This window comes from Narcine bancroftii, chromosome 10 (assembly GCF_036971445.1).
Source record: "Narcine bancroftii isolate sNarBan1 chromosome 10, sNarBan1.hap1, whole genome shotgun sequence".
Taxonomy (NCBI): domain Eukaryota; kingdom Metazoa; phylum Chordata; class Chondrichthyes; order Torpediniformes; family Narcinidae; genus Narcine; species Narcine bancroftii.
In genome coordinates, this window is record NC_091478.1 from 6,427,475 (window position 1) to 6,449,512 (window position 22,038).

The following is a 22,038-nucleotide window of genomic DNA, read 5'->3' on the forward strand; positions in this document are numbered from 1 at the left end:
TATAAGTTTTACATTGGACAAGCTGTAAATTCAAAGCCAAACTGACTCTGCAGCTGGAGCTAAGAAAGATGTCATCGGTGGCACAGCACAGCAGAATGCCAACATGGTTGCACTATGGAGAGGTGGCACTAAGGTTGAATCCATGCCTGTGCTGCTTTCATTCTTAGCATTGTGGAGGGGCCAAGCAAAGGGAAAGAAATAGGTAAAGCCAGCAGAAGAGTTTTACTAGGACTGGTCTTACTCAAAGCACCTGGACTAGCTTAAAGAAGTGTTGATTAACTCCTGGAACTGACCATGGCTATGCATGGTGTTGGTACATTGAGGAAGGAGTGGAAATTTAAAAGTTCATTTTCGCCAATGGAACATTTACTCAAAACCAGTCTTGTTGTGCATTCATGTCAGAATGGTTCTCTGTCCTGAACACTTGGCTTAAATATTAGATGTTGCAGCTTCAAGATGTCAGTGATTATCCTGCCTGGATATAGAGGCTGAGAAAAATAGGCATGTACTGTGTCTGATGTTAAGTTCGCGGCTTATCAACATTTATATTTGCACTTACTCCAATTACAGACTGATTAGATGGTGTGACTTTCATTAAGGTAGAATTCGGAAGAAAGAAAACATTTTAAAGGCTATGATTGAAAGAAAGGATACCTGGCATATTTTTCAAAGAAGAGAACCTCATTTAGTCAAAGAAAAATTTGGCACTGCTGTTATAATTTTTTCACACAGCTAAGAACTTCATTAGTAGAGTATCGTCCTGGAAGGAATTCAACAAGATTAGACTTTGTTCTCAGCTGTGATTTACACCTGCTGATTCCAACATTCTTATTTTCAAAATTGAGGATTTTAATGTTGCAGGAATGTTTAAACACTATTGGTGTGCCTGATCTTGCATGTAAAATCCACCCAGCCAGTCCAGAGATAAAAAAAGATTGATAATTAGTGACAAAACATAATGTTTCATCAGGAATATTTTGAATAATCCAATTTATCTTTGTCACATATGCAGCACATTTTTTTCTTTAGAGACTCTTTGTTCCTTAACATAATATTAAAACCAGCAGTCAAGTGATTTGCCTTAGATGTCATGTCGCACTTTACAGGCTGTGTTTAAAGCACAAAGGTAAGAAATCTACCCTAAACAGGTGCCAGTGCTAGTTACTGTGCTGCCCGCTGCCTACAGTTCAAGCCCCAGTCGTATAAAATAGTTTGATATCAACAAGATCAAAAGCAGCCAGCATGGCGAGAATGGGTCACACTGTTGGCTACTGTAAGTGTTCATGACCACGCAGAAGCAGGGAGGACCAAAGTTTCACAGCACACTCAAAGCAGAAGGGGGCTTGCCTGTGTGAGCCCTTCTGCCTTCAGGTTTCTAATTAACTGATAAAAACACTGTGTCCCTCCTGCTGTCAGAATCTAGACAGAGTGGTACTGAAAGCAGCCTGCATGTCCCCAAGTTGTCCCTCCGAATCCCAAAATGAACAAATGCTCAAGTGTTTGATGTTTTTGATTGTAAGGAGCTAATTCCCTTGAATGATGGCTCGGGCGAGGACTGCAAGTTTCAACTGGAGGGGATTTGAAGAGGAGATCACCTCTTTGAATAACTGGCTGTATATAGAGCTAACAGGATTGGCTGATGCCAACTCCATAGGGTCCCTGCTGATGCTTGACAATTAGACACTCACATAATCTCCTCTGTCTTGTCGAGCCTTTACATTTGTCTGTGTGTGTAAGGTAAAAGTATAAATTAAACTAATATTCAGAGTTTAACATAAGTTCCGTGAAGAATAATACGACAATAGTTATGTACAATGTACATCCCAGATGTCCACATAATCTTTATAATAAACAGTCCTCAAATTGTCACGTTGCATGCCTAGAATTGTAAAACTGCTTCAGAAACATTCTTTTAATGCACTAAGTTTACACCACTTTTTGCATGCTGTGTTTCTAACCAGGGTCCCAATATCAGTTTTTTTAAATGAGCATTTTCTCCATTACCATATCTGTTCCTTTAAATACACAGAGTAGCTTTTGACTTCAATAAAGGCAAAATCAGGAGGGATGGTACCAACACCAATGTACCAACGCCATGCATTGACCTGTTTTATGCTCACCCACAGAGTCAAAAATCTATCTCACGGAGAGTAGCACCAAGATACGTTTCTGCAGCTACACCTAATTAGTGAAATGAAATATTTTATGATTCAACATTTTTTAAAAAATCTTACTCTTATTGCAATGGCACATGCCCAAGATAAAAACTTATGAACAAACCAGATTTCACAAATCATTGTTGACCTGAATGTGGGCTCCTTTGTTGAATATTCTGGAAAATAAATAACTCTAGAGTTATAGGAAATAAAAATAGTCTCCTACAAAGTTCAGTAACTTTAAAATTGCCTTGGGAATTTGTCACAGCCTTCTCACTGTTGCAAAGATTTGGAAAAGCGCGCCAAACCGTTTCTTGCAATGCCTAAATTGTAAGAATAGTTTCATTAGAAAGCTGAAGACTGCCATCTAATGGAAACTAATAGAAATGCTACAATTAGACTTCCCTGGTCTTCAAAGAGCTTGCTTAGCGATTTTAATTGCAATATCTATCACAAGTATTTAGTCCTCTCCTCATACATGATGATATTTATAAAATCTTTCTTCCTGGCTTCTTAAGTTCATGGATGATTTGTAGTTAAAAAGGACAGATGTGGGTGAAATTGGAAGAATTGCATTTTAAATATATTCCCTCCATTAAAATGTCTCTCAGCAAATCTCTCATTCATGCTTTGTTTTTAAAAACAGTTATTAAAAGACTGTACATGTTAAAACTGAAACAACCATGTGAAGTTGGACCACTTTACAGTGAATCTAGCATTATAATGTCACTACAGTGATAGTTTCCCAGTCATATTTTCAGGTAAAATGTTACCATGTTTTCTTATCAGTAAGTTAGACAGCATGTGGCCAATTGAAGCAGTTCCCTTAACATGGAGGCATTAGGGATAATGGAATAGCAAACAATTCCTCCATAACTGCAAATAAGCTGCCATAATTCCACTAGGACATGAAAAAGGTTTTTACGTTCAGCATAAATGGCACAGATCTGAGTGCATGTCGGAAAACTGTATGTTTTGATTTGATATTTACAAACTGAAGTGCAGGACTCTGTGTGGTTAAAATCGCAGAATTACAAATAAAATTAACATAGTTTTTTTAAAAAAAACTTCTATCCACACATTAGCTTGTCATGGAGCAAAAAAAAGTCTAAAGAGAAGGAGGGGAAAAGTTACGAAACACACCAAAATTTTGGAGGAACTCAGCCGGTTACCTGTCAAATGTAGGAATTAACATCTTGAGGAAAACAGAGATAAATTTAGACATTCTCTAAAGTAATGCTTCAAGCAATTGTGGACTAACGTACCTGTCTGGTACAGCTGCAGGGTCCTCATGACCAATACCACTGAAAATTTTGGTTAGAACTGAGGTCCAAGACCTCAGGCACAATTGAAAGGGTGCTGTACATTTTTGCATTCAAAAATATGCCATTTTGGAAGGGTTTGGTGGGAAAATGGCAAGTGGCTGAAGATGTGATCAGGGCCTACGGTGTGGTGTGAAATCCTGAACACTGTTAGCTTAGCAGGGAGTGCAGCGCTGTTACAGCACCAATGATCGGGACCAGGGTTTGAATACCGCGCTGCCCTGTAAGGAGTTTGTACGTTTCCCTGTGTCTGCGTGGGTTCTCCCCAGAAGCTTTGGTTTCCTCCCACCCTTCAAAACATACTGGGGAGTGTAAGTTAATTAGGTGTAATTGGGAAGCATGGGCTCGTGGGCCAAAAGGGCCTGTTATCGTGCTGTATGTCTAAATTAAATGTCAAGCCTGAAATATACAACTTTTGGGGTTCTCTGGTTAAATTGGGATGTGGTGTCCATGTCAACAGTAATGGGGCTTGGTGCTGAAGGTTAATGATCACTCACCTTCAGGTGCGATGTGGTAGTAGAGGCTGCCTCATTAAATATATTTAATGCATAATGCACGGATATTTGTGTAGTTGGGGAATTATGGGGGAAAGGCAGGTAGATGGAGCTGAATTCACAGCCAGACCAGCCGTGGCTCGATGGGCTAAATAGCCAACTCCTGCTCCCATCTCTTATGTTCTAATAATTCTGAAAACACAGGATTATGCGATTGAACTTCCAAGTACAAGAGTCTAACAGGGAAGACAAGGGTCATCTAAAAATATGGGCTTGAGAGACCAACCCTTCTCTTTAAACACCAGATTTTTCAGAGTCTCGAGGAGAGAGAAGGAGGTTATGTGAAACTTGTAAGGTGGGGACAGGGCACTGAACTTTAAGATCAGCCATGATGTCATTGAATGACGGAGCAGGCTCGAAGGGCCGAATGACCTACTCCTGCTCCTATCTTCTATGTTTCTATGTCTAACAGACACAATCAGACAGCATGATGAACTTGAATCGGAGCAAAATACGTCTGATCAAGACAAAAGAGAGGGTCCTGGAAAGCAACAGCCAGAGTTCAAAAGATCTTTTGTTCTTTCACAAAGTTTGTTTCTTTGAATATATCTTTCCAGTCTCTCCAGTTCCATCTAATGTGCCATGCCAGTCCCAAACTTCCACCTTCAGCTGCTTATTGACCTGCCATGTATTTCTAGCAGTTTCTTTCCAAGTTCACAACATCTATCCATTTTTCCTGAATCTCTGCAAGGTTATAGACCAGGTCCTCAAGGAGGGTTTGGGCAGATCTTCCATATCTGCAAATCTTCATTACTGTCCATTGCAGAGCAACATGTGTGACTATGCATTGATTAATTCTAATTTTGGGTGCTACAATTGGATTTTGTTTTGCACAAGCGCAGCAGCAAATATTTTATTTGGACTAGAAAACTTAACTCCTACACTTGCATTGAAGGAGCATCTCACAAATGGGCAAAGGAGATGGGTATTTGGGCGAGGTGACCAGGAAAGCTCATCTCCTTGTATTTCAGCATATGGATGCAAGACTGTATTGATCCCTGAATTTTAACATCCAATATACAAGCAATGCTTGCTTTGACACGAGATACCTTTCATCATTCTCGAACATTATTGTGCCAGAAATAACTCAATCTGTTACATTGGCTATGATAAGAGTTTTCACCACTGTGGGTGTCTTGCAGGAAACTGGAATGATCAAATGGAGAATATTTCCACAGGTCTGCACAGCACTGTGGGCTGAAAGGCTGTACCAGGTACTATGCTGTAAGGTTCTATGCCCAACCTCGAATGAGCATTACATAGGACTCACTTGCATACTGAAGAATATTCAGCTATTATCGTTTTTACAGCTATCTCACTAACAAAAGAAGTCTGGGCATTTAAGGAGCCTGTGCTATGGTTGGCGCGAGCCATGTTAAATGCAGATCCAATGATAAAAAGCTGACGCACGTTCTGACTGAGAAAAATAAATGGAGAGTTTTCCCATTAAAATGCATTTGCACTTCATATTTGAAAACAAATTAATTATCGCCAGAAACAAGAAGTATGCTTGGCATTTGGAGCTTGATCATTTTTTCTCTATATTAGTAAATCTGCCTACAGCTTTATTTTTTTTATTTGGTTTATTAATGTTGACTCAGAACTAGCTAATCCCGTACATACTTTTTCAAACAAAACTGAACTAAACTCAAAACTAGGACTCGTCAAATTGAACACAATAATGCAGAATGTACTGCAATATTATTCATAGACCTATGACCCCAGCAAAACTGTAAGTCCTGTTCTATTAAACAACCTTAGGAAACATATGGTAATTAAACCTTTTCCTCCTCATTAAGCTTCCATCAACACTAATCTAAAATAAGCATAAAGCTCAGGTGGTGTATGGCACCATGACCTCTGGAAAGCCTGTGATGAGTTGTTACTTTAAACCTCTCAGATTAGATTTTATGAAAATGAGTCTGCCTTGGAAGAAGCTATCGCTGGCCAGAACTGAAAACTTTTACAGTTACGCAGCCCCACAAAAGCAATTTACTTTTGGTGTAGGATGTGGGGAGGGGGTGTGTGGATGTGTATTGATTTGAAAACAGTCCGTCCACTTGGAGTATTAAAAGTAAAATAGATTCACTGCTCTTTGACCAGGATAAGGAGACCATTTAAAGATCACCTGCCTACATTTCTCCAGCAGAAGTCCAGAATGAAAGCCACTCCAGTCATGTTTAAATTAGCCACCTCCCTGGTGAGTCCAAATCAAATAAAACCGAATGGTTACAGTCTAAACAAGTTAAAAGAGTGTCCTTGTGGATTTTATCCACTAAAGCAGTAGTAACCAGAACAACCTTCTGAAAGACTAAAATGTCCCAGTGGTTTACCACTCAATAAAGATTTGGCTACTTAAAGCCCAGAACAGCAAACCATTAGGACTTGACACTAAATCCTAACATTCAATACTTGTAATTGTTGCTTTTGTCATTAGCCTTATACAAAGTTGATAAAATTTGCATGTCGACTATAATGCAAGTGTTTGAATTCACCTGGGCTAATGAAGGACACAGATGGCAGATGCTACATATGTATCTTCATCACCTAAACATGTGTCTGAATCGAACTTCCCCAGAGAGTTTGAATCACCTTCCTTCTTTAACTTCTCTCTTGTCTCCCATTCTTTCATTATACAACAGATGACCTATCAGATATTCCACTTCTTCTCAGAATGATTTACTGTTGCCATCCTTCAGTGAGAATAAAGCATGCAGTGCTTTTTATCATCATTCTGCTGCTGTTACTATCCTTTTCTAAAGATCGTTTGCCAATGTTGCTTTCTCTGCTTTACCCAACGGAACAAGCAATGTCTTCAGAACTGACAATTCGGATTTTTTACCGCATGTGATTTTTCTAAAGCATGACAACTGCTACCATAAAGACGTTCAAAACCTTTTCAGACAAGGTCTGCTAAAATAGGACTCTCAAATGTAATTGAAGCATTTACCGCAGGGGTTTTACGTAACCAGTCTCTAAAGTATTATTTTAATTTGGTTATAATTTCCTGCTGCTGGAATAATTAGGCCCAGTGCTGGTGCTTATAATGTGAGCAGAAACATTCTCCACAATTATTTTTGCATTGTGTTATATAAAACAAACATATTGTAGCTGTAATTCACACAATTAATTAAATTTATATTCTTACAGGCTATGAGGGTCATTTCTCCAGCTGATAAATTATTAAGTCAGTTTAAAAGCAAACATTGTGCAGATTTTTGTCCAATAACCTTGTAAAGCTACTCATTTCCGTTATACTTTCAAAGCATGTAATACTTCCAATTTTTTTCCAACACCTCTCTTTATCCACAGCTGCTTCTAATTGTATTTAAAATATTTCAGTAGAGATAAGGCAAAAAAAGAGTACTTTTAAAAAAATCTTATTAAGAATAAGTACCCAAATACAATTGAGTAACATTTTTAACCTTTACGGGGGAAACGCATTCAAATTGTACAAACAGAGGGTTGGGCCAAAACCTAAAACTGTGATTAGCATAATAAATAAACTTTTTTTGTGTTGCTTGGTAACATTGTGGAAATCATCTAATTATTAATACTTACCTGGCATTTCTTTAGGTTCAAACATGATCGGTGCTTTTTACCCATTTTTTAATCTGAAAATAAAACAAAAATGTACATTTTTCAAATCCATTGATTGGTTTTCACTAAAATATGGTTGAGTTAATTTTAAATATTCAGGTAAATGTTCAGCCTTTTATTTTGAATGTCAAGTCAACAGATTGTTTGTTAATAAAACCTGAAATTTTATTTTCCTCCTATATATTCTTCAGATAATGTTTAATATAGTTTCTTTTGTTTGTTTTGACAAAGGATCTTATCTTTCAGAGAAAAATGTGTTCGTAGCTATTATTGCATTAAATAAAAGCTTTATAGTCTTTTTCACTTGTTCAGTCACACCACAGTGTCAGAGTAAATTTAATCGAAGAGCACAGCTCTGATCAGAGCCTTCTGAGACTCTTCTTTTTCATAATGCTGTTATCTCACCTTCCTTGTGTCTGTGATGCAGAAATATCACAAAAAAGTCATTCTGAGTACATTCTTACTGATAATTATTGTCAGACGCGGAGATAAGTGCTGTACGTGATGTAATGTGTGTTAGAACTGTCTTTCTGAATGCAAATCTGGCAACGGTTGTGGTTGCAAACAATGGTTGCTCGAGACGCTGGGCTCTGGCACTTTGCCACAGACAAGAGAGAGCTTTGATTTTTTTTGTTTTATGATAAGGTGCAATCTGGAAGCTTTTATCGGGGCTGTTATATTTAAAGATGACATTCTAGCCCTGCTGCTGGATCTATTGTTTTGACCCAATATTGTTGTTTATTGTGGGTCATAGATTAATGGAAGATCCGCTCCTAATTTAGAAAATTTATTTAAATGCAGAATATTCTATACACCATGGCTTTCACAAACTAGGTGGTTAATCAAAAGTTAATTGTATAATTCTCATGCAGATGAGGGCCACTTGCAAATGAATGCTGGGCTGTGATATGAAAAGAGAACTGCTATAGAAATACATACAAGGCCCAGAGCCTGGCAAACAATCAGCTGAACTTTAATTTGTAATAAACAAAGTGATGATCCACAAGGGGGTTCCAAAGGAGAAAAAAGGTTGAAATACATCAAAGTAACCCAAACAATTTATTTATGTGTTTCAGTCACAATAGAGTAATTCAAATGAAATTCAGCCTGATGCCCATAATTCAAAACATTTAGAGTTGCCTTAACAAAATATTAACTTTGACAAACTAGTGAGATTTGTAATATGCCCTAATAGATCTACAGTTATCGAGTATAAGAGGCTCATTTGAATAGTTTTTTTGTATCGTCCATTGCATTTGCTTGTGTTAACTATTGAAATGTTACTGTCAGACACTAACAAGTAAATTAATTTTGGAGTGGGTACCTCTACACGTAATAGATTCTGTGGAACATTAATGAATTCAAAACAGTGTTAAGCAACATTGTGGAAGCTCCAGCTGTCATGGAAATGTTCATTTCAGAAAAGAAAATGAAAGAAAAAGTTCTTAATGTTCAAGGTCTTTAGTTAAATGAGTTTAAGGACACACCTATTCAATTAAAAAGCCAAGATCTAACATAATACAGAATGAAATAAAAGTACTTCGATATTTTTAATCTCAAATAAGAGTCTAGAAGCAAAAGGAATTACACTGATCACATTTTATTACATTAACATTTTTTTCACAATCTTGCTCCATCTCAAGTTCAATAAAATAAAATTGACTTGTCGACAGGTTTTTTTAATGACTTTGATTTAAATTAAGATTGGTATCTAGTTCAATCACAAGGTTATAAATCAAATATGGATGGGAATGATCATTATGTCCTCAGTAGTTACACATTCAGAGCGAGCCCAGAAATTCCTGAGACGTCACCATATGAGTGGAAACTCCTTTATCCCATTCAAAAGTCCAGTCCACTGGTTGATCAGTGTCCACTTGCAAAAGCACAAAGCAATAGAACACTCAATTCTAATTTGCCCATGGTAATCTGAATATGCAAATCTTTGGCTTAACTCCAGGTTTAATTTACTTCTCATTTATACCAGCTCCACAATGAAATGTGTCACCGTGAGGCTGTTTTTTTACAGTGATTGATTTTTGTTTCTGTTATGTCACATTTTTGTGTGGTTTTGCCAAAGACCTTAATTTCAAAATCTACAGATTATATACCAAGGAATTTTGGAGTTGAAATTATGGTTGTTGTTTAATAAATTGATAAAATATTTAAAATAGTTGAACAGAATTGGACAAGACAGTGATAATATATGACAATGGGCCAGAACTTACCCAAGAACACAGTCAGTTTAATAAACATTTTTTTTAATGTAACAGGCTATTTCAGCCCACACAATTGCACTCAATTAACCTACAACCCCTGGTATATTTTGAACGGTGGGAGTAACACAAACACGGGGAGAACATATGTACTCCTTACAGACAGCGCAGGATTCGAACCCCGGTCCTGATCACTGGCGCTGTAATGATGTTGCGCTAACTGCTACGCCAACCTTGCTGCCCAACTGTTCGCGTTGCTCTGATTTAATTTAGAATAACTTAATTCCAGAACAGACATGAAAGTCCTGATATTAATTTTTCCCACTGCAATCCAACATTTGAATCCTGGTAGAATGCAGTAGCAGAGCAGGCACATGTTGCAATTCACAAAACGTAGATGGAGGAATCTGCCCATTTAAGCCTGAGCTAAATCAAAGAGCAGCAGGCATATCATAGTGTAAATATTCATCTTACAACATTACGATAAAAAATAAAAATAATAGTCCACAAAAAGTCAGGCAGTGTCTTGGGTTCATTGATCATTCAGGAATCTGATGGCAGAGGGGAAGAAGTTGTCCTTGTGCCGTTGAGTGCTCATCTTTAGGCTCCTGTACCTTTTTCCTGATTGTAGCAGAATGATGAGGTCATGGGTGTGGGGGGGGGGGGGTCTTTGAGGCTAGAAGGTGCTTTTTTAAGACACCACCTCACAGGAAACTGCAGAGACTAGAATCTGAAGCTAAATACTCAACTAGAGAAATTCAACGGGGCTAGCAACATCAAAGGGAGATAAAGAATGGTTGACGCTCCAAGTCAAAACTGTTCATCAGAACTTTAAAATCCTTTGGACAGAACCCTACTCACTGCCAAGGTTCTCAGAGAAGGCTAAGTCTTCAAAACCAGAAATTGTTAAAAATATCCAGAGCATTTCTGAGCCAATGCCACAGTTTGAGTCTGAGGTTGAATTGATAAAGATTGCAATTCCCCAGTCCTTCACCTATTATTTGTCCAGTAGAAGGAAGTGCACAATGAACATCAATGACTTCATCTTCTATTGAGATTAAGATCATTCTTTCAAGTACAAGGACTCTAAATTGGGAAGATATTGGTAGGGTTTCCCACAAGAAACTGCAAAAGCTCAAATCTAGAGCATAAAGCAAACTGACAGAGGAACTTGAAGGATTGGTCAGCCAGTGTAGAGAGAAATAGAGAGTTAATGACCCTTCATTTGGACTGAAAAAAGAGGGGGAAATAGCCAGTATAAAGAGGTAAAGGTGTGGATAGGCAATAAGATCTAAATAGACATTCATACCTGGATTTCATTAGGAGAGCCAGCTAACAGAACTGACCAAGTTGAATTCCTCATTTCTGCATGTTCAACATTGTTTGCTAAGGTTCTGCTGTGTTCAGGATTGCTCATAAAAATCAAATTCTGTTCACAAATGGATTTCAAATGGGTAAATTCATGAAAACAAGGGAGCAAATCAAGGGCTGAGTACCCTGCAGTCAGCAATTTGCCTCTTGAAAATTCATGGCCTTTCCACCATCCAAAATGCACAGAAAGACTGTCTCTCTTTGCATGGATGAGTGCAGAGCGAGCATCTTTCAATTAACCCTTCACTCTCCAGGATCCAGCAGATCTTCACAAGCAATTCTCTCTTCTACAAAATGCACTTCAGGTACCCATTGAGGATATTCCCAATGTCACTTACTTTGCACCACCAGCTCCATCTCCAAATCATCCCTTCATTGTCACGAGATCTAAATCTTGGAACTTCCCACATAACAGCTTTAATAAAGGATCTCAACCAGATTGAGCCGTTTGGGAGGCCAGATCACCACGATCTTTTCAAGGGCAATTAGGGATTAGCAATAAATATGAGGCTTTCAGAATTCAGATTATATTTTAAAAGAATGTACTTTCCTGCTGCACGTACTGATCTTCCTGACAAAATCTCATAGGCACAAAGAAAAACCACTAGACATCCCAAACTCCTTTACAGGTAATGTAACACTTTTGACCTGTAGTCTTTTCACAAAAGCAAAAATAAAATCAAAAGTCATAGTAATTGAGGGGGAAGTACCATACATGAGGGGGAAGTACCATACATGAGGGGGAAGTATCATACATGAGGGGGAAGTACCATACATACATGAGGGGGAAGTACCATACATGAGGGGGAAGTACCATACATGAGGGGGAAGTACCATACATACATGAGGGGGAAGTACCATGCAAGAGGGGGAAGTACCATACATGAGGGGGAAGTACCATACATGAGGGGAAAGTACCATACGCGAGGGGGAAGTAACATACATACATGAGGGGGAAGTACCATACATAGTAATTGAGGGGAAGTACCATACATAGTAATTGAGGGGGAACTACCATACATGCCTGGGGAACAATGATGCCAAGGTGAACTCTATCTCTTATTCCTGCACATGATCCATATGACCCCCAATTCCTCCATATTCATGCACAGAGAAGCATCTTCTTCTAAACCATTATATCTGCTTATCCCACTAACCCGGGTAGTCTGTTCCAACCATCTTCCAATTTCTAGGAAAAAAACTTTGCCTTGCACATCTCCTTTAAAATCTCCACCCTAAAATGCATGTCCTCTCACGTTTGACATTTTTTTTTACCCCTTGTAAAGTATTTTCCTCTGAGGGCTCTGGTTTCCTTCCACATTCGAAAGACATACGGAGTTAGCAGGTTAATTGGACCCATGGGTGTATTTGGGTGGCACAGGCTCACGGGTTGGAAGGGTCTCTTACCATGCTGTACATTAAATTCAATTAAAAATTAACTCAGCTACTGCTGATTCAGCATTGTCCAATATTTCACGTCCACAAGACAAGAGAAGGGATCTTACTTCAGCAATTTATTGAACCAAAGAGACTGCCAACAAGTCAATGCAAAAATAATCCAGGCCACCTGCAAATTAGAGGAACAACACCCTTTATTCTGTCTTAGTAGTAGATAATTGTTTGTCAGGATGGAGGCCGGTGACAAGCGGTGTACCTCATGGTTCGGTATTGGGACCATTGCTGTTTGTCATATATATTAATCATCTGGAGGATGGGGCAGTAAATTGGATTAGTAAATATGCTAAATATACTAAAATAGGGGGAATTGTGGATGATGAAGAGGGTTTTCAAAGATTGCAGAGGGATTTAAACTGCTTAGCGTAGTGGGCAGGAAGATGGCAGATGGAGTTTAATGCTCATAAGTGTGAGGTGCTTCATTTTGGAAAGAATAATCAAAGCAACACATATGTGGTAAATGGGAGGGCATTGAAGAATGCAGTAGAGCAGAAGGATCTAGGAATAATGGTGCATTGTTCCCTGAAGGTAGGAGTGCATGTGGATAGGGTGGTAAAGAAGGCCTTTAGTATGCTTGCCCATATAAATCAGTGCATAGAATATAGGAGTTGGGAAGTAATGATGAAAATGTACAAGGAATTTAGAGTACTGTGTGCAGTTCTGGTCACCGATTTATAGGAAGGATATTAACAAGATAGAGAGAGTGCAGAGAAGATTTACAAAAATGTTGTCTGGGTTTCAGCATCTGGAATACAAGGAAAGATTGAGCAAATTAGGTCTTTATTCCTTGGAACATAGAAGGCTGAGAAGGGATTTGATAGAGCTGTTTAAGATAATGAGAGGATAGATAGAGTTGATGTGGAAAGGCTTTTCCCATTGAGAGTAGGAGAGATGGTCATGGGTTGACAGTTGACAGGCAAAGGTTTAGGAGTAACATGAGGGGGAACTTCTTTACTCAGAAAGTGGTTACTGTGTGGAATGGGCTTCCGGGAAAGGTGGTGGAGGCAGGGTCAATTTTGTCATTTAAGAAAAAGTTGGATAAGTATATGGATGGGAGGGGGATGGAGGGATATGGGCAGAGTGCTGGTAAGTGGGATTAGAGGAAGGTACTTGGATCAGTGCAGACTAGAAGGGCCAAATTGGCCTGTTTCCATGCTGTAATTGTTATATAGTTAACAATCTCCAACTAGACGGCATCAATATTGACCTTCAATTTCCATTAACCCCCTGACCCAGTGTCTCTCTTTCCCTATCATTCCGTCTTCTTTCCTCCAGTCCTATCAGACAGATATCCTTCTTGGCTCTCTGCCCTCTCCCGCCTCATCTCTCGGCTCTTTTCTCTTCTTCCCTCCCATCTGTATCCTTCTCTTTTCTCTTTGGCTTGGCTTCACGGACGAAGATTTATGGAGGGGGTAAAAAAGTCCACGTCAGCTGCAGGCTCGTTTGTGGCTGACCAGTCCGATGCGGGACAGGCAGACACGATTGCAGCGGTTGCAAGGGAAAATTGGTTGGTTGGGGTTGGGTGTTGGGTTTTTCCTCCTTTGCCTTTTGTCAGTGAGGTGGGCTCTGCGGTCTTCTTCAAAGGAGGCTGCTGCCCGCCAAACTGTGAGGCGCCAAGATGCACGGTTTGAGGCGTTATCAGCCCACTGGCGGTGGTCAATGTGGCAGGCACCAAGAGATTTCTTTAGGCAGTCCTTGTACCTTTTCTTTGGTGCACCTCTGTCACGGTGGCCAGTGGAGAGCTCGCCATATAATACGATCTTGGGAAGGCGATGGTCCTCCATTCTGGAGACGTGACCCATCCAGCGCAGCTGGATCTTCAGCAGCGTGGACTCGATGCTGTCGACCTCTGCCATCTCGAGTACCTCGACGTTAGGGGTGTGAGCGCTCCAATGGATGTTGAGGATGGAGCGGAGACAACGCTGGTGGAAGCGTTCTAGGAGCCGTAGGTGGTGCCGGTAGAGGACCCATGATTCGGAGCCGAACAGGAGTGTGTATATCTGTATCCATCTCTTACCTATTTACCTATGCTCTTCCCCCTTCCCCTTGCTCCCTCCTTCCTATCACCCACCTTTATATTTAGGCATTTGCCTGTTTTTTCACCTTCCCGATGAAGGCCTCAGGCCCAAAGCATTGACTTCCTGTGGATGCTGCATGACCTGCTGAGTTTCTTAAGATCCTCGACTCTAGGATCTGCAGACATTCTTGCTTAACACTCAGTGCCTCATTACTCTGTTTCAGTATGGCAACAGGAAACAGATTTGCAAAGGCTTCTTTTGAATGTTTCAATGAGTCTAAAGTATGTGTCCATATTTATTTACAACTATAAGGTGTATAGTCAGAGTCATGCAGCTCAGAACAAGCCCTTTAGCCCAAATTGTCCATTCAACCAAGTTGGCATTTTGAGCTAATCCCACTTGCCTGCGTTTGGCCCATATCCTTTTAATTCTTTCCTCTGTCCAAGTATTTGTTAAACACCTCTGGCAACTTGCTCCAGATACAGACTACCTTCAAAGTGGTCCATCCTAAATCTTTCCCCTCTCATCTTAAACCTGGGTTCTCAAGTTCCAAACTTACCTATCCCGATAAAGCATTCACATTATCCACACCCCTCATGACTTTCTCTGCCTCTATAATGTCATCCCTCTACCTCCTACCCTCTAGGGAATAAAGATCCAGCCTATCCAACTCTCCCTATTACTCAAGCCTTCCAAACACCGCAACCTTTCGCACCTCCTTTTCCTGAGGAATTCCACTCAGGAAGCCTAAGGACTCTAGCAAGATTTGCTTTATTTTTTTTTGCCCACAGATTTCCCACTTAGATGCTAGCAGGATAAGAATGGCTTTGAGATTTTGCAGGGGCATACGGTTACAGTTCAGGAGGAGAAATTGCAGGATGCTTCTGACTGGAGTTAGTCTCTTTACATGAGGTGAAGTTCAAGTTTATTTATCAACTGTACAAGTACAACCCAATGAAGAACACACGGAAACACACAGACAAACAATACGCAGTCTTAAGTAGAATATTACAATAAATAAATATTATTTTTAAATAAATAGTTATGTCATGGAGAGTTTGTATGAGCAGTATATCAGTCATTCAGATGTCTCAGTGCCCATGGGAAGAAGCTGTTTCTCAGCCGGTGGGTCTGGTGCTGATACTCCTGTAACTCTTTCTTAGTGGGAATCTCTGAAAGTTGTTGTCGTGGGGTAGTAGGGGTTCTCAATGATTTTATGCACCTTCTTCAGACAATGATCCTGGTAAATCCTATCAATGGGGGGGAGGGAAACCCTAATGATCCCTCTGTCACTCTTACGGTCCTGTGGATTGACCTCTGATCTGATGCTCTACAGTCTACAGCAACCATACCACACTGTGCTGCAGCCGGCCAGGATACTCTTGATAGAGCTCCTGTCAGAAGTTAACAGGATGGAGGCAGAAAAAGGTTGGTCAGGCAGGATCTTTCCTTCATGAAACCATGAACCCATCATTTCATGCACCTCGAGGTATTTCATAACCTCGTCCTTGAGGATGGACTCCAATAACTTTCCAACTACTGACATCAGACTAATAGGTCTATAATTTCCTTTTTTTCTGCCTCCCTCCTTTCTTAAATAGCAAAACTACATTTGCAACCTTCCAATCCTCCAGAACCATGCCAGAGTCTATTGATTTCTGGAAAATCATTTCCAATGCCTCCACAATCTCCAAAGCCACCTCCTAAGGAAATCCTGAGTGCATTTCATCTGGTCTGGGAGACTTATCTATCTTTAGTCCATTCAGCTTACTAAGCACCATCTCTCTAATAATCTTGACTGTACTTAATTTTATTCCATGAGATCTTTGACTATCAGGTATATTCCTATATTGTCTTCCTCAGTGAGAACTGATGCAAAATACTCATTTAGTTCCTCTGCCGTCTCTTTGTTATCCGTTGTAACTTCTCCAGCATCATTTTCAATCGGTCCTATATCTACCTGCGTCTTTTTTTTACTCTTTATATTTTTTTTTAAAACTCAGTATCCTTTTGTATGTTATTTGCCAACTTCCTTTCATAATTCATCTTTTCTTTCCTAATGACTTTTTGTCTCTTTCTGTAAATTTTATAAACTTTGTCAGTCCTCTGTTTTACCCACTTTTTTTTTCCTTGTATTCCCTTTTGCTTTTATTTTAACCTGAACCTTTCTCATCAGCCACATTTTTGTCATTTTTCCATTCATAATTTTCCTTATTTCTTGGACTAAATCTATCCTGCACTTTCTTTATTTCTTGTTGAAATATCATCCAGTTCTGCTCTGCCGTCCCTCCATCTAGCATACTTTTCCAGTCAACTTGGGCTGGTTCCTCTCTCATCCAACTGTAATTTCCTTTGTTCCACTGAAATATTGGCACATCTGATATCAGCTTCTCCTTTTCAAATTTGAACTGAACTCAATCATGTTATGATCACTACTCCCTAAGGGTTCCATTGCCTTTTGTTCCCTAATCATCTCCAGTTCATTACTCATCACCCAATCCAAAACCACCAACCCCCTGATGGGCTTATCAACAAGCTGCTCCAAAAAGCCATCCTGTAGGCATTCTACAAACTCTCTCTCCTGACCTTCCCAATCTCCTTTCATGTTAAGGTTCCCCATAATTATTTTGACATTTTCCTTATTTTACACTTTTTAATTGTAGTAACTCATAGTCCGATCCCAGCTGCTGTTTGGGGCTCTGTATATAACTACTAATAGGGTCCTTTTACCTTTTCCATTTCTTAATTCAACTCATAAGGATTCTACCACTTCTGGCCCTATGTCCCTTCTTTCTAGTGATTTAGTATCATTGCTTCCCATCAGGGCCACGCCACCCCCTCTACCTACGTATCTAACTTTCCTCTACACTGCGTACCCTTCACATCCATCACTGAGTCATGACTTAGTGATGGCCACACTGTCATATATTTTAATGATGTCATGTATATCCTCTGACAACAAACTGAACTTTGGACATTTGTCTCTTCTATCCTAATCTGTATTTAGAGCAGTGGTTTACAACCTTTTTCTTTCCACTCACACACCACTTTAAGTATTCCCTATGCTATCGGTGCTCTATGATTAGTAAGGGATTGCTTAAGGTGGTATGTGGGTGGGAAGGGAAGGTTGAGAACCACTGCCCTAGACCCAATTGTTACTGAAATATTTTGCTGGAGAAAAATTGTCATTGGCCCATTTCCTACGGAGTTATGAAACTGTGCACATAATGAGTCAACAATGTATGATTAAAACAGTGGTTTTCAAACTTAAGCAATCCCTTACTAATCACAGAGTACTTATGGCATAGGGATTAATAGAAAGCTTCCACCAGCGTTGTCTCCGCTCCATCCTCAACATTCATTGGAGCGACTTCATCCCTAACATCAAAGTACTCGAGATGGCAGAGGCCGACAGCATCGAATCCACGCTGCTGAAGATCCAACTGCGCTGGGTAGGTCACGCCTCCAGAATGGAGGACCATCGCCTTCCCAAGATCGTGTTCTATGGCGAGCTCTCCACTGGCCACCGTGACAGAGGTGCACCAAAGAAGAGGTACAAGGACTGCCTAAAGAAATCTCTTGGTGCCTGCCCCATTGACCACCGCCAGTGGGCTGATCTCGCCTCAAACCGTGCATCTTGGCGCCTCACAGTTCGGCGGGCAGCAACCTCCTTTGAAGAAGACTGCAGAGCCCACCTCACTGACAAAAGACAGAGGAGGAAAAACCCAACCCACCAATTTTCCCCTGCAACCGCTGCAACCGTGTCTGCCTGTCCCGCATCGGACTTGTCAGCCACAAACGTGCCTGCAGCTGACGTGGACATTTACCCCCTCCATAAATCTTCGTCCGCGAAGCCAAGCCAAAGATATAAGTGGAAAGGAAAAGGTTGAGAACCACTGGTTTAGAGTTAATATTCTAGCAAGGCAGCCTCAGGTTGGAATGGCTTCAGGATTTGGCAGGATACAAAAAAAAACATTTTTACAAACTAAACTCTTACTCTGCACTCCAGAAACAAAACTTTTGGAATCTTGAAAGCTAATATTAGTAAGCATTTAGAAACACACAGGTTACTTAAAGGGACCAAACAAGGCTTTCCAAAAATGCAGATTTTTCTTAAGAGTAGTCTACTTGAATGGGCAACTAAAGCGGCAAGCCAAAGTCTACTTGACCATTAAATAGCACTTGTAGAATTTCAGTAACTATTTGATTTTATTTGTCGTTTGCTTAGAGCGTGTAACTGTATGATGTAAGTGGAAAATTCGTTGAAAAGCTCATTTCTGAGTGGGAAATGGCTAAACTTAATATTGGTGACGTCAGTAAAGAATTGGAAGTGTTAATGGTTAGCACTTTTCCTACTCTGCACCAATGCATGGTTTGAATTTAGGAAAAAACAGGTTAAAATTTGATGTCAACATAGAAATGCTGGGTTAGGCATTCAATGAGTGTTCCGAAAATTGAATAGAAATTCATGAAATTAATAAAAATGTTAATCAATAACATTTTACCTGGAGAAATAGGAATTTTAGGGGAAAGAGAATTGTGAGTACGTACTCAATGAAAGGACCCTGAGGAGAGTGGGGCAGGTCGCAATCGAAAACTTCAAATGCATAATCCTCTCACTGTAACATGGAAATTTGAGCTTTATATATAGAGAGAGTTTGAGTGCAAATGTGCGGGTGGAATAGATAATGGTTAAAGTAAAATCATTAAATAGGTTAAAGCAAAAGCTGAGTTAAAGTGTGATCAGAAGCGTAGAGTTGTCAAGACATTAAAAAGGACTGTTTGCCTAATGTTGTTAAAATGTTCATAATTGAAAAAATAATTATTAAAAGCTCATGAAGATTTAGACTGAGCTCATTACAAGATACTTTGTTTTTGAATATTGACTAAGAAATTAATCCAGAGCAAGAGTGCTTGTGTAAATGTGCACTCCTCAGCATAATTCTGCCGTGTTGCTCTGTGACCAGTAACCAGCAATTGACCAGTATCTCATTGTAACCTGCCATTATATTTAACGCATGAAAACTAACTTAAGACAGACATCTGGCAGATTTGCAATGCCTCATGTTAATGCTTTTCAAGCTAACGCTTACCCCATTCACCTTCCCTACCAGTGACAATTGCCACCAGTTACAAGTCAGTCATTCTTAATATCGAGTAGTGGAATTTATATATGTGTTAACTTCAAAAATATTGGAAAGAAATGAAAGCAATCAATGAATGCCTCCGATACAGAAATGAACTGGCTAGCGAGTTGCCCATAACTTCATTCACTTCCTCAGCATGAACTGTCATCAGGGCTCAGCTGAAAGCTGTCATTGGAACTCCATGGAGGTTTGTGATGGGCTGATAGTGGACTTGACCTGAAGGTGGGTAACAAAGTTTACGTGAAAGCTGCAGACACTTTCACGTGGAGGATGTATGTGTCCCGAGCAATCAACCGTGACATACATAAAATTTCCTACATTCACCAGCTCTCTGTCCATTTTGCTGCACGCAACCCTGTCTTACAGATATTTATCACTTCCCTATTATCAAGTCATCATTCAATTGCTTACAAAGTGTGGAATCTCTGATTTCTGCTGGAAGGACTGAAAAACATGTGGCGGGCCATGGGTCATCAGAAGGAGCCTGCAAAAAAGGAAAAGTTCTATTTTGAGGCCATCTATATATTTTGATGGAACATATCAATATTAATCTAAGTGCAATATTGATTTCTGTCTGATGTTTCCGTCAAAAACTTGTAAGTTTTGCTAAGCTGGCTGTTCACTTGGAAAAGTTAACTTTGCACCAATAGAACCTGGCAAGATTAATTCCTGAGTGGAGCGAAACACAGAAATCTGCAGATGCTGTGATGGCAGTAAAAACACACAGCATCCATAGGAGATAAAGATATATCACCAACAGTTTGGGCCTGAGCCCTTCCTCAAAGAGTAAGCAAAAAAGCAGACTCCTGTCCAATGGACGCTGTGAGACTGGCTGAATACCTCTGACATTTACTGTGTATTTTTAATTCCTGAGTGATCAAACTTGCTACAAATTCAGAAATGCGTGCACAAATCCCCCCGGCTCTGCTGCTTTCTGGCCAAATGATCAAGCTCCACATGATGGTATGAGAACATGGCAAATTTTAAGTCAATTAAGCCACTCCAGCATTTCAGTTTTCTGTTAGACATTTGAATTAAAGCTTCAAACCATTAAGATATTTTGGATCTCAGTGTTCAATTTGTCTATACACTAATAGAAATGTCCAGGGAATAATATCAAAGTGATCTAGTTCCCTGTTAATTTGATGCCATTTAACATAATTCATCTACCCTTTCCTGCCAATTTGAAGATCTGCTCTGGTTCCTACAGAGTGTTGTTCTATTGTGGTTTTCCTCCAGATATTAGATTAACTAAAAAACGATGTCCATATAGTGAGCGGCATGGTTAGGGTGTGGGTGGCACGGTTAGAGTTGCACAGTTAAAATGGTTATCCAGGTTCCAATCTGGCGCTGTCTTAAGGAGTTTGTACCTTCTCCCCTTGTCTGCACGGGCTTACTCTGGGTCCTCTGGTTTCCTCCCACTCACCAACAATATATTGGGTTTGTAGGTTAATTGGTGTATTTTTGGTGGCATATGCTCATAGGATGGAAGGGCCTGTTACCATGCTGTGTGTCAAAAATTTTAAAAATAAAAACTCTATGTAACAATTTCTATTCCATCTGAAGCACTTCCACAGCCTACAATTTACAGCCCAATCCATTTCCAAATTTAGTTATCTGAAAACTTAGGGAGGAAGATCAGCGCACTCCAGACAACAACTTTGCACCAATAGAACCTGGCAAGATTAATTCCTGAGTGGAGCGAAACACAGAAATCTGCAGATGCTGTGATGGCAGTAAAATCCAAAGGGTTGAGTTTACTCCTTTCATTAATTTCTGGACAAACTGCTGGTGAAAGACCATTGTAGTTTATCATTGATCTTCACTTGGAAGCAGATCGAGCTCACCAATCTCTATTTATACATCGTCAAATTTCTGGGCCATCCTGAACTATTCACTTTGAACCTACACCACAAAATCTGGGCTCCATATAGAGAAACTAGTAGATGTAACTTTTGGACAACATTGATGTAGGAAAAGTAAAACATGATGACAGCTTTCCTTGTGTATCAGCCAATCAAACACACACAAAAAATGGATGTAAACCAGAAAAGATTTCAGAAAGCTGAATAATTGTACCTACTGAAAAGGGCTACAGAGACCACACGATGTAAAAGGCAGATAGCATTTTAAAGTCAGCTCTTCATTTTCTCATATTTGTCTTTTCTCTCTATCTTTGTTACAACACAGATACACTAG

At 39.7% G+C, this 22,038-nt stretch overlaps 1 protein-coding gene across 5 annotated transcripts in view; it reads right to left on the reverse strand.

The window, feature by feature from the left end:
- mki67 (marker of proliferation Ki-67) overlaps nt 1-22,038 on the reverse strand; it is a 117,325-nt gene that overhangs the window by 20,774 nt on the left and 74,513 nt on the right. For 4 of the 5 annotated variants that reach the window (XR_011345286.1, XR_011345287.1, XR_011345288.1 and 1 more), the window contains one exon: nt 7,594-7,646. The gene's annotated coding sequence lies outside the window, so the exon portion shown is untranslated. Of the gene's footprint in view, nt 1-7,593; nt 7,647-20,270; nt 20,324-22,038 lie in introns of those variants that run through there. The other variant, XM_069899655.1, reaches the window with a different exon arrangement.